The sequence below is a fragment of the Podarcis melisellensis genome (genome assembly GCF_964234715.1).
Source record: "Podarcis melisellensis genome assembly, chromosome: 10".
Lineage (NCBI taxonomy): Eukaryota > Metazoa > Chordata > Lepidosauria > Squamata > Lacertidae > Podarcis > Podarcis melisellensis.
The window spans coordinates 3,192,250-3,206,382 of record NC_138542.1 but is presented as its reverse complement, the minus strand read 5'-3'; the positions used below and the strand labels follow the sequence as shown (position 1 = coordinate 3,206,382).

At 43.0% G+C, this 14,133-nt stretch overlaps 1 protein-coding gene across 1 annotated transcript in view; it reads left to right on the top strand.

Moving 5' to 3' along the window:
- The first annotated feature begins 2,925 nt into the window (after nucleotides 1–2,925).
- GRM3 (glutamate metabotropic receptor 3) overlaps nucleotides 2,926–14,133 on the top strand; it is a 138,434-nt gene continuing 127,226 nt past the window's right edge. Inside the window, exon 1 of the mRNA XM_081927664.1 lies at nucleotides 2,926–3,051. The gene's annotated coding sequence lies outside the window, so the exon portion shown is untranslated. The remainder of the gene's footprint in view (nucleotides 3,052–14,133) is intronic.

Sequence of the window (14,133 nt, the reverse complement as noted above, 5' to 3'; positions counted from 1 at the left end):
GAGTTTCTCTCCCTCTCTCTCTGCTGAATAAAGTGCTTGCATAAAATATAGCCACAGGTTTGAAATGAGACTTTCATGAATATTTACCACATCCAGCTTTTTCACACAGAAATGCAAGAGGGAGAGAAAGGTGTTTGCTGATGACACACATTAGCTCTCACCTACAATGTTAATAATCAGTTTCCAAATACCTGTGTGCCCCCGCCCCCCCACTTTATAATGAAGATAAAGTCTCCAAAGCTTAGCATTAGCCTCTTGCATTCAAATTTCACATTCTAATTCATCAACTATGACAATATGATGAATGCATTTCACATTAATGGCCTGTTCTTCGACATCTGAAGAAGTAAAAAAATGTCTGGTGACAGAAGAACCACATGAATGCTATTCTTGTAGCCTCAGCCCAATAAAAAGAGTGCAAATAAGAAAGGCTTACTAACACCACACCACAAGGCTTCTCATTTTCTGTTTATGCTGACCAATTAATTCCTGTGTTTCTATGGGGAGGAAATGCGCTGGCATTGTTGCTACTTTTTAATCTATGGAGTTAGCTGCTCACCAGTCAATTGTTTAGATAATATAACCAATAATTTAATGCTCCAATGATCAGTTATTTAGGAAGTTTATTTAGCATACGGTGAGATGGTCCACCTGCGCTTCAAGGCTGCATGAGGTCCTTTCCCTGTGTGGGTGGAGAGAACCCAGATGGAGAGAAGGATGGGATGGGATGGGTCAACTGGGAAGGAGGTAGGGTAAGAGTTTACTTCTACATCACTTTCTTCCTTAGCCAGGCAAGCGACCACCTTTAAAATTAAACATGGAACCAAGGAAATTAATTCAAGCCCAGTATCCAAGAGGGACCCAGTATTTATGGTAGATCTTGCAATAGGGCCGAGCTCAGCTTAACATGTTTGTTGAGGATGAACCACCAATTAAAAGGTCTGCCATGAGGAGCATCAGAACAAGGATTCACAGAAAGAGTGATAAAACATCAAAACAACATTCTTGCCAAAAAAGTTGAAAAACATCTTCATGTATGCGACAACAGCTGCGAGAGTTCTGGTAGCACAAGGATGGAAGACTGAAGAAACCCCAACTAAAGAATCATGGCAAGAAAAATTGATGGACTATGCAGAATTGGCAAAACTGACATATAAACTATGGGACAAGGATAACTGTGACTTTAAGGATGAATGGGAACCCTTTACAAAGTATCTGAAGATGCAACAAAGCGAACTGGACTCCTTGGCAGGTTTTGAATAAACATTCACAAATTTTTTATTGATAATAATCAGCTAAATAGTTTGAGGATCTATACAACTTTGTAACATGCAGAAAACAGCATTCTTAGAGAAACCAAAGACTGGAACTGATGGAAGTTGGGGGGTGGGGTGGGGGTGGGTGGGTTTTGTGTGGGAGGGGGGAGGGAGGAAAATGGGGGGGAAACAAGGATGAAACAAGGATGTTTTTGGATAATATGTCTTGTTATAATTTTGAATATATTTTTTTAAAAAAACCATCAAAACAACATTCTTAAAACATAAGCATCCTTCTACATACATCAAGAAAGGTTACAGGTCATGAGAAGCACAACACACATGGCTCCATACCAGTATCTGCACCCCACAATTGCCTTGGGGTGCCACCAGTGCTCAGGCCATTTGGTCTCAGTTGTCACATTTCTAGCACTGTTCCCCTGGCAACAAGGCCTTCATCAGGCTGTTGACATTCCTTCCTTCATCTCATTCTCTGGCTTCTCCTTTCTTCCAGGAAGCTTCGAGGACACTTTGGAGCCAACTCATGAGAAATTTAGAACAACATCCTGGAGGGCCATTTGTGCCACTTTCAGAGTTAGATAGGGTTTCTTGTTTATGGCCTAGAGAGCATAAGATTGTAAAATGCAGGCCCATAGGAACCTCACACAGAAATCAAACCTTTCCTTTCATGCATTCTATCTAAAATGTTAAATGCAATTAAAAGTGATACACTGAAGCATTCTTAAAATATAAAAAATGAACCCCTGGGTCTCTAATTCCTATATCAGAAGGGGGCAAAATGGATGGATAAATGGAAGAAGAAAGGCAGGCATAAAGGTGGGGCAGGAAGTGCAGGAGGTAAGGTAAAGGTAAAGGTACCCCTGCCCGTATGGGCCAGTCTTGCCAGACTCTGGGGTTGTGCGCCCATCTCACTTAAGAGGCCAGGGGCCAGCGCTATCCGGAGACACTTCTGGGTCACGTGGCCAGCGTGACATCGCTGCTCTGGCGAGCCAGAGCTGCACACGGAAACGCCGTTTACCTTCCCGCTAGAAAGCGGTCCCTATTTATCTACTTGCACCCGGGGGTGCTTTCGAACTGCTAGGTTGGCAGGCGCTGGGACCGAACAACGGGAGCGCACCCTGCCACGGGGATTCGAACCGCCGACCTTTCGATCGGCAAGCCCTAGGCGCTGAGGCTTTAACCCACAGCGCCACCCGCGTCCCCAAGTGCAGGAGGAGGCAGATGCAAAAGAGCAACTTGGTCCTCTGGATGCCTGTGTTGCAGAGAATGCTCCGCTTTCTCATTTTCATCAAAGTGTTGATTAGTCCTTTAACAGAGAGAGAGAGAGAGAGAGAGAGAGAGAGAGAGAGAGAGAGAGAGAGAGAGAGAGAGAGACTGACTCTGAGGCCCTGAGAATGTGGAACAAATGTGGCTAATGTTTTTTTCATCTTCAATGCTAATTGCTAATAACAAATTGGCAATCCAAATTGGTGAGAGATTCTTCCCCGTCAGCTGGCACTGACAAGCAGTGAATGTAAACATTGATTGAAGAACACGGCTTTGTTTCTGGAGGGTTACAACTGGAGCAAAACTGGAAAGGATTCAAGCGAGCTGACAGTGTTTATTGTCACCGTTCATTGTTCTCAAGGCTCTCTCTGCCCCTCCTGTCATGGAAGGAGCACAATTTGTGGATCTGCTGGAATCACCAGGGAATTGGGCCTCTCAAAGGGAACTGTACAACCTGGAATGTGACTCCTATGATGACAGCGGCAAAGAGGATCCCTCTAAGCGAGCGGTATGTCATTTGATAAACATTATTGAACGTATGTGTCAAGGGTACATTTTCAAAGAAATGTTAACGCAGCACAAACTTTCGTAGCTTGGAGGGCCACTTCTCCAGATGAAAGGAGTGGAACTGCCTGCAGAAAGGAAGTCAAAACAATATGTGTGCTCCTAGGAACCCACATTTGGAGAGGGGCATCTGCCTTATTACAAATAAGATGGGAATGACAGGGCATGCTGATTTACGAAGGGTAGTGACAAACTATCGGCCATTATAAAGCAACATGGAAGTGGTGTGAGCATTAAAAACAAATGTCTTTCCGTGCAGTAAGCGTGGATTCACATCTCATCTGTGCCCATGCAACAGCTTCCTCCACAACTTTAAGCATGACAACCAGGGAGAAGAGTTCATAGTCTTTCTTCAGGTGTCACACAGTCAGATTTCTGGATGTGTTCCTGCTCTGCCACCTCACTCTGGTGCAGTCGCTGGAATTGGTTCTTTTTAAAAAGGTCATTTGGAGGTTTCTTATGGACTGTTCAGTGAGGTTGAAATGTTTGCTCAGAGGGGTTTGTATTTCTGGATTTTTAAATGCCATTTCTATTCCTGTTCATATGTTTCTTTAAGTATAGCCTTGTTCTTTGTCCATTACTGACAGATATATTAGGCAAGATCTCATGTACAAAACCTCTGCTGACTTGAAATGCAAGTGTCATGAGGATCTGCATTTAGTCGATGGCATTGGAATCTCCTATGACTAGACAGGTGCTCATGCAAACACTCCTCAGAAGTTGAGGAGCAGAACGGAGTTGCATTTGTCAACCATGTTTTCCCCACCCACCTACCAATGCTTGCACATACTATGTGCACATTGGCCACACCACCTGCCACTCATGCATTTGGCCACTGTGTGAAGAGGCCCCACCCGCCTACATGAATGGGGAACCTGATTGGTCCAGAATCTCTGCTTCCTCTTCACACACTGGCTGAACGCACAGCCAGCAGGGGCTGGCTGGTGCATGGTGAGAGGGGGGCATGGACGCAGGACACAACCCCATCGACATATGAAGGGTCTTCATATGACTATCTCTTATCTTGCTCAAATTTATAAAGGAGCTCAGCTGGCATATGGTCTCTTGCAGAGCTTGACGCCCTGAAGTTTCTGTTGTTGTATGTGACTGTGCACCTATCATGGTTCTATTGCCAGTGCAATACTCAAAGGAACAGCATTCAAAGATACAGCTTGCTGGCAAATAGAGCCCACAGGACAGACCACCTGTTCTTGACATGATATAAGAAATGACATGGAGGAATGCTTCAGTTTTCTTCCAGATCTTATTCTATTTGCATAATGCCTTGACCATTATTCTGTCTATTTAAAAGAAAAGAAGAAACTTCATTTGCCAGAGGAATATATGGAGAATGATACATTGTGCTAAATAACCTCTGACTTTAAATGTGTTCTGTGTAAGTAGCAGAAGGAGATGGGATATAGCAGGGAGAATGGACTGTACCACTTGGTTCATAATGCCAAACTCTAGCAATCACACTCTCCTGATTCATTAGATCAGTGTTTCCCAACCTTGTGCCTCCAGATGTTTTTGGCCTACAACTCCCATCATCCCTAGCTAGCAAGACCAGTGGTCAGGGATGATGGGAATTGTAGTTCAAAAACAGCTGGAGGCCCAAGGTTGGGAAACACTGCATTAGATGAAGGAAGATCGTTCAGGCTTGTTCATGTAGCACTCAAGCCTGATGGACTGCTATGTCTGATATGGGTCTATGTCTCCACTTCATAGGGGTGCATTTCTTCCATCCCGTTATTGGTAATCTTTCCTAAAATGCAGTTTGGGCTTTGCTGATATTCTTCATCAGCCTAGGTCATGTTTCAATTACAGCCTTCTAGGGATAAATCCCCTTCGTTTTATGTGTTTTGTGATGGAGCCTTTTTCTAACATGAAATGTTACCCATGTGGTTAGGTTTTTTTATTGTTTTGCAATTGTTTCATAATGTCTGATATTGTAAACTGATGTTTGTGTATTTCATGATGTAATATTAGGAATTATTATTAATGTTATTATTAGCCTGCCCTCTATTGTTAATGTGCAACAACAGGATGATATTTTTACATGTTTGTTCTCTTTTGTCCTACATCTGTCTCTAATGGCATCTCTAGGGGGCTGCAGAGAAATTCATTCCTGCCCTTTCCCTCTGCCTTTGTCTACATTCAGCATGTCCACACATTCCATATTCACCTTACTAATAGAGAGAGGGTCTGTGCAACATCTTCCATAATCAAGTCATAGATCTAATTAACCCAATAATACTATAATTCAGGGATAATAATGCCTCTTGCCTGTACACAGCACTTATCCTTAACAATGAATGTGTGGTTTTTCACTTCTGGAATGGAAAGCCATGGATAAATGCAATGTCTCTAACCAGCCCCCTTCCTTCAGATGGTCTAGATGACATACACCGACAATGACATATGACTTTTGACATTCCAAGGGGAAGAGATGTAGCACTCTGACATGAGTCAGATGCTGCAAGGGAATAAAACCTTGCAAAGGTCAAGTTCCCCTTCAGAGTACAATGCCAACAACACAAAATCAAAAGGTTAGAGGAAAAATTAACCAAATATATTATTTGCCAGCTTGACACAAAGTAGCATTGCCCATTCTAAGCATTCAGGAGCTATTTTTTCCAGTCTGAGCTGTAGTGTTTTCTTTGATCAGTTGCATCCATTTGAAACATGCAACGACATGTATCAGGGATTCCCAGAAACAGTTCCTGAATTTACTATTTTCTTGTGTTCAAAGCACTTTTCGGTTTCATTGTCAGCTTAAAGTAATCCTGCCTTATTTGGAAATCCGTCTCTTTCAGTTTCATTATTATGAGCCTAAAGGTACCTATTTTCTAGGACAATATTATCATTCATATGCATTTCTAACATTTGCAAGCAACAGCCCATAACACATTTAGTTAAACCATATATATATGCAGCTTTATTTTCCCATAAAATTGAAAGTCAGCATTAGCACCACCACAAAGGCCATTCTGTGAAGCTTGTCATAAACCTGAATGGACGTGTAGTTGATAAAAAGAACCCAAGACTCCATTAGCATAATACTGAGCTGGCCCTGTTGAGTTCTGTCAGTTCAGGATAACATTCACAGGAAGTTAAACATTACTTTGAATGGGTAATTGTGAGGAGGTGAAAATGAAATAATATCAATGCTCCGTAAAATACAATGACTTTCTCTATAAAGCTAAATGATCAGCAGCCAGGCTTGACAATCCATAAAATGGGCAGGATGTCAGAGGAAAGAAGGGCAAATTCATCTCCTGCACAGCTTTGCCCAAATTCAAAAAGGTGTGTGTGTGTGTGTGTGTGTGTGTGTGTGTGTGTGAGAGAGAGAGAGAGAGAGAGAGAGAGAGAGAGAGAGCGCTTCCAATTGTTACACTTTGGAGACACAGAATGAAATCCCTTCTCAGCTATGAAGCTCAATATTAATACCGTATTTTTCGCTCTGTAAGACGCACCAGACCACAAGACACACCTAGTTTTTGGAGGAGGAAAACAAGAAAAAAAATATTCTGAATCTCAGAAGCCAGAACAGCAAGAGGGATCGCTGTGCAGTGAAAGCAGTAATCCCTCTTGCTGTTCTGGCTTCTGGGATAGCTGTGCAGCCTGCATTCGCTCCATAAGACGCACACACATTTCCCCTTAATTTTTAGGAGGGAAAAAGTGAGTCTTATAGTGCAAAAAATACGGTAATTAGCTTCCATACAACTACTTCTCTCATCACATGTTGAAGACAACACTTGAATCAAGGGACCCCACAGACAGTGTAGTCCTCTTCAAGGCTCTGTTTCCCCCACCTTCTTCCTTCTTTGGTGATCCCTCATAGCTGAGTAAGATTGTCTTCCATGAACCCGGTTTTAACAGTGAGTAAGGGTTCACCAAGCGTGCCTTCCTCTTAGCACATTTCTCCCTTTCGTCCTGAGTTAGAGGGTCTTCAAAGTCCATGACACCTTTGGTAAAGGCTGTTCTCCAATTGGAACGCTTGCAGGCCAATGTTTCCCAGTTGTTGGCGTTTATACTGACGCGCAGCACAAATTAATAATGCAGAGTTTTAAAGTGAAAGAATAAGAACTTTACTGAGTTAAAATAAACTTCTTCATAAACAACATGGTTCCAAACAGTTTGACTGAGATTCCATACTGACTCTAACTGAAATCTTACTGAGAACACAGAGAGAAAATGGCTGCTAAGTCCCATGTCAGAGTGACTCCACAGTTAGCAGTTAGGCCTGAATAACTTTAGTAGGCCCAAATGATTGTGAAGTCCAAGCACTTCCCAGCCTGCTTTGCTGCTTCTACTCTCATGTGTCTTTGTCACATGACATATACTACATTTGTTTAGATTTGCGTTGAGAGCGTCTTTAAGCCTCTTTTGTTGTCCATCGGCATTACGCTTTCCAATCTTAAACTGGGAATAGAGTAGTTGCATCCGAACAACATGACCAGTCCAACGAAGTTGATGTTGAAGAATCATCACTTTGACACTGGTGATCTTTGCTTTTTCCAGCACACTGACATTAGTTCACCCAAGTGATATGTAATATTTTTCCCCCCCAGAGAAACTGTTGATGGAATCTTTTGAAGAGTTGGGGATGGTGTTTATAAGTGGTCCATGTTTCACAAGCATACATTAAAGTTGGTAGTACAATAGCTTTGTAAACAAACATTTTGGTTTCCCTGCGAATGTCCCAGTCATCAAAAACTCTGTGCTTCAACTGGGAGAAAGCTGCACTCAGGTAGAAAAAATGATTGACATTTTCCAATGTTACACCATTAAGTTGGCTTTGTGGCTCTGTGGAGGGCTTGTTTTGTGCTTGTTGGTGCAGCACTTTGGTTTTTTGGATATTGAGCGATAGGCCAAGCTTTCTGTAAGCTTCTGTGAAGATATTTAGGATGGTTTGGAGGTTATCCTCTGAGTGTGCACACACTACGTTGCCATCAGCATATTGAAGCTCTATGGTAACCTTACTCTTTGCTTTAAGCCTACTCAAATGGAAAAGCTTTCTTCTGTTTGATAAATATTATTTCTACCCCAGTGGGGAGTTTCCCTTCGACAATGTGTAGGATCACGGTGATGAAGTTGGGGCGATAACACATCCCTGTTTAACGCCTGATCCCATTGTGAATGGTTCATTTTGAGAGCCATTTTATCTGCAGTTGTTGCCATACTATCATGTAGGAGCTGAAGGATGTTCACTAATTTATCCGGGCAGCCGATTTTCAGAAGGACAGTCCACAGGGCATTATGATTTACAGTGTTGAAGATCTTAGTCAGGTCAATGAACGCCATATACAGGGGTTGGTTTTGCTCTCTGCATTTTTCGTGAAGCTGTAGAGTAGTGAAAATCAAGTCCACTGACCCCCTAGAAGGGGCGGCAGCACTGTAGTCCTCTTCAAGGGTCTGTCCCCTCCACCAATAGGATTTCAATTGAAGGAAGAGAGTGGAAGTATGTTTGCTAGTTGGATCTCTGTCACATCCTTAGTTGCTGCTCCTACTAGCCCTTCATGTATTGAATCATAGAACAGAATAGTAGAATCATAGAACTGTAGAGTTGGAAGGGACCCCAAGGGTCATCTAGTCCAAACCCCTGCAATGCAGGAATCTCAGCTGAAGCATCCATGACAGATGGACATCCAACCTCTGTTTTAAAACCTCCAAGGACATAGAGGGCACCACCTTCCAAGGGAGTCTGTTCTACTGTCGAACAGCTCTGACTCTCAGAAAGTTCTTCCTTAGTCTGATTCTCCTTTCTTGCCACTTGATGCCATTGCTTCGAATCCTATTGGAAGAGGAACATCTGGGTGCAAAGTTTGATCCCTGCAGTGGGCTTCTCACAGGGTTTAGACTCCATGCTTCCGCTTCCCCTCCAACAAACAGAAGGTGGTGGGCCTTAGGAGACTCGTGCTAAAGCCTCTGGACAAGACTATAAGATAGAATGGAAAGTTCATGAATAATAATAATTTATTATTTATATGCTGCCCCTCAGACTGGGTTGTTCCAGCCACTCTGGGCAGCTCCCAACAAAAAAGAGTAAAAGCACATTACAACATCTCACTTTAAAATTTTGCTGAACAGGACTGTCTTCAGATGTCTTTTAAAAATCCCATAGCTGTTTATCTGTTTGACATCTACAGGGCAGGCACCACTACCAAAAAGGCCCTCTGCCTGAACATTCCAACACACCTGGAAACAGAGAATGTTTGCTATAAATCTTCATTCATAATCTTCAGATCATTGCTATTCTCAGAATACTTAGATCAGAATCCTGAGACTAGTAGGCATAGGGTGGTATACAAATTAAACAAACAAACAAACAAACAAACAAGTAAAAGATCACTCTTCCCCAACCTGGTCTTCTCTGGGTGTTGTTGGGTTACAGTTCCCATCAGTCCCAGCTAGAATGAACAATGATCAGAGATGATTGGGATCATAGTCCAAAACACCTGGCAAGCACTAGCTTGGGAGAAACTGCTTTAGATTTCCCAATAGCAAAACTGTTTAGTTTACAAGGCTTCCTAACAGTACTGGTTGTGCCTGGAACTCTTTTTAGCCTTATGAAATTATGTAATACTACAGTTTCAAGATTTTGGAATTACATTTAGTTGACCTGTAGAGATTCAGCACTCATTTCTGATTTGCAGAATTGGGGGGGGGGGTGTGGGATTGTTAGTATTATTCTTATTATAGAGTTTCAGAACAGACTTTAAAATGGCCTTAATGTGTTCCCCGCAGGGAGAAAGGGTAGAGGTTGCATCACAATATAGTTTCTTGGAAATGGCAGAAGATGGATGGAGAGAGGTGAAAAAATTGATGACTTTGGGAGGGGGAGTGGATTGAATGATGGATGAGGAGGCCAGAGAGGATTTTACATATTGCTGACTAAGGCTGAAAAACTTCAAATAAATCTCTCCTTAAGTTGTTGCTTTGTGCTTGGCTGACTGAAACGCAGCGGGTCCAGTTCTTACAGTCCCTCCTGGAAGTGTGATTCTCCACCTAAAGTCTATAAGAGGGATTCCTGCGAGGATTATATTGAACTGGATCCAATCAAGTACTTGAGAAATTAATAGGTGTATAATTACAAAATCCATCACTATTTTTACATCTAAATTGAATTGCATTTGAAGACTTGATTGAGGCCTGTTCTCTATAGCAGCAGTCTGGAATGGAAACGCAGTGGTGGAGCACAGTGTGCGATTTAAGGCTGTAGGTGCAGAAAATGAGCACAGCCAGTATTAGGATGGGCAAGAAGCTCTCTCGCTGATATGCCTGGTTTCCTTTACTTGCAGAAAGTGTTCCTTTGCTAATGTGGAGAAGCATTTAAAAAGTTCACCCCCACCAGGAATCTGCTTGCTTGGGATTCTATCACCTCATTCTGCTGCCTCCGCTGGGCTAAGTATCTTATGATGTGGTGGATTGCTGGCATAAGACTCTAAGCCTGGATCAGCCAGAGATAGCCTGGCCTCACTCACCCATCCTGGCTCAGCTGGGGCTCAGAACGTAGGCCACTACAAGTCCCAAAGGTGGAGCATAAGGGCCAGGATCATGCAGGAGAAACTAGCACTGGATCCTAAGCCTGTTCAGCTTGGTCACATCCTTTGGCAACCTGACATAAGCTGGAAAAAGGAGTGGCATAACTCAAATTACACAATGAAAGACAATGCGGAGAACCAGTCCTCAGAACTGGAGTCCAGGCTTATCTGGCAATCCTGTCCACACAGCTATAAAACATCAACTGTCAACTCTGTCTCTCATTTATTCATGGGTTACATTAGCTAGGGAGGCTACATTCCTATGGGATAACCAGCCTCATATAAGCAACATGCTTGTCTAATTAATGCATGAAGGAGTTAATACCATAGAGTAAGCTGTCCTGCCAGGCTTAGCCTAGGTCACTTCCCCTTACCTTGGGAGGAAATGGGTACGGTAATTAATTCTCTGTTCACCTTCAGTCTACCTGAGAAGCTCAGTGTGTGAAAAGATTTGAGCTGGTTGCTCCAGCAAAGGCTGCTTGGCTCTCACAACCCACTCTTGAGTTCCTATACCAATAATTTAGGAACTTGCACTAAGCTAAGTTTTACTTTTCTAAAGCACATGAATCTGACCTTCAGAGAGCTTGTAAGTAAACTCTTCTTTAACTTGCCAAACATGTAGTCTTTTTCCTATGCTGGGGGAAGAGGGAAGCTTTGGAAAGGAATATTTTATGGGGGCAATTTGGATCTCACTTTAAAGAGCACCTTTTAAGTTTTTACTGCCTCTATTTCCATGCTTTGATTTGCTGTATATTTTGTTAAATCTCTGCTGGAGTTCTCTCACCAAAGAGTACTTACCCCAAACTTGGATCTTACATTCCAGGAATTCTCCTTTCCACTGCTAGGAATCCCTAATCTCCGCCTCTGGCCCAAAACTCGAAGAAACCCCCAATGTGGGACAGACAATACCAACAGGAATCACAGAATCATAGAATTGTAGAGTTGGAAGGGACCACGAGAGTCATTTAGTCCAACCGCCTGCAATGCAGGAATCTGCTGCCCAACATGGAGCTCAAACCCACAACCCTGAGATTAAGAGTCTCATGCTGGACTGACTGAGCTATCCAGGAGTGAGGGAGGATCTTTCCAGATGGAGAACAAAGAAGCAAACAGCCTCCTGAAACCTGGGGAACCAAGTAGCAGCCTGGGGAAAGAGAATGGAGCCCCTCTGCTACAACCTGGGTTTGCGGCGGGGTGTGTGTGTGGCTTGGCAAGGGGACAGTGAGCAGGGACACTGCGTCTTGTGATGGGGAGGGGGAATGTGCTCCTCCTGCTTCACACTTCTTCTGGTCCAGGAAGACAGTGGAGCAGGAGAGGAGGGGGCAGGAGAAGGAGGAGATGTGGAAGCCCTTGACTCTCCACCAGCCGGATCTCTCTCTCTCTCTCTCTCTCTCTCTCTCTCTCTCTCTCTCTCTCTCTCTCTCTCTCTCTCTCTCTCTCTCTCCTCCTGCTCTTCAGTCTCCACTCCTGCATCTTCTCCTGCTTCTGACTCAGGTCTCCCGGCTGTTCCAGGCTCCTTCAGATCATGGATCCGTTCTTTCCTTCTCCCAGTGCCCAAACTTCCATATCTAGCCACTACACCTCATTTTCCCTGACACACACACACTGCAGAGCTTTCCTCAAGTAACATGATTCTCCATTGCATCTGGCAAGCAGAAGTAGCTGCTGGTCATGAGTAGGAGGAAGCTGCCCTTTGGAATGGGGACTGGCTGGGCTAGGCTGTATCTACACTGATATTAAAAGATGCTAAGGAAAAAAACCCCGTTGTATAGCTCTCAATGGAATTTCCCTTTGCCTGCTGTACAGGGCCCCTTGGTGTCACATTTTTATAATGTATTTACAACATTATAACTCGCCAGTGTAGATTAGTCCCTGGTCTCGCACTTCTGGCTGCTGCTCTAAAGTTCAACAGAACATGTGAGAACTCCCAAGTCCTTCCCAGAGACTCAGAAGCAGGAAAGGGTCCATCACAAATAATGGAGCCAAAATAAAATTTGTGGGCTCCTCCAAGTAATTCCTGCATTGCAGGGGACTGGACTGGATGACCCTGAGGGTCCCCTCCAACTCTATGATTCTATGATTCCTGTGGCACCTTCATTAAGAGCAGAAGTGGAATGGAGTACCTAGTATGCTGTTTCAATTGCAAAACACCTAGTCATTTGTTTCTGGGAATCAATATCACCTCTTAGGTATAATAGCTTCAGCAGAGTCATTTCTGCCAAACAACTGAGTCCAAGAGAAAAGGGGCAGCAGGGAATGCAGTAATGGATTCCATGTACTTAGCATTTTCCTTGTCACTCCTCTCATGTTTAGCAGAGCCCATTCCATAAAATGAGGCCATACTGCCATAAGGAGGGCCAAATTCTGGCTCGACTCACTTAGTCTGGTGCTTCTCCCATTACGCCAGCAAGGCAAGACAGAGTTGAGTTGCAGAGTCCCCACACACTTCCAGGGGACAGTACAAAAGGGGCTCTATTTTGCACACCTCATATTGCGTCCAATGTTTTACCAGACTATTCCCTTGCAATGCTTTCTTCTATACCCATTGAAGAGCTACCTTTCTTCTTTCCTTCTAACCCATAGAAGGAATAAACCTCATCCTCTTATTTTAAAAAATGCAACAACCAAATCCAGAAAGTCAGTCCTAAGCATCTCTTTCATTCCCTTTTCATCTCAGGCACTTCTTCTCTGGTACTACCTCCTCAAAAACAAACAAACAAACAAACAAACAAACAAACAAACAAACTATAACTGTCCTAGGGTCATAAGTGAGGATCAAATATTCATTTTTTTAAGAAATCTGCAAATTAACACATGACTTACTGCACATAATACAAATGATAAAGAAGCATAGATTTATGCATTTCCAGACGCTTCCTTGAGCAATGTAAGTAGGAGCAATCACTTATTGTACTTTCTGCATTATGGATCTCTTCATATTCTACAAATATACTTTTAAAAAAGCAACCTTTCCTTTGCATAATAATAATAATAATAATGTATTATTTATACATTATTTTTATACAGTTATAGATGAGTTTCCCCAGCCACTCTGGGCGGCTTCCAAACGAGTGTTAAAAACAAGACAGCATTAAACAATACAGCATTCAATATTAAAAACTTCCCTAAACAGGGCTGCCTTCAGATGTCTTTTAAATATAAGATAGCTGCTTATTTCCTTCACATCTGAAGGGAGGGAGTTCCACAGTGTGGGCGCCACTACCGAGAAGGTCCTCTGTCTGGCTCCCTGCAACCTCACTTCAAATCACATTTCTTTCTTAACATGGAAGAGAATTTGTATTTGACTTTGCATTCCCAACACTCACCAGGGCGATTGGGATTCCCCTCATGGAGTCAGAAATTTGTGTTCCATTCCCCACAAAAATGAAATGAGCCAAGAGAAAACGCAGGTTCAATTTTGTGTGATCCTCACTGTTCGGTGCTCTGCTGGAAAATGAAATCAAGTTGATAACGATTCC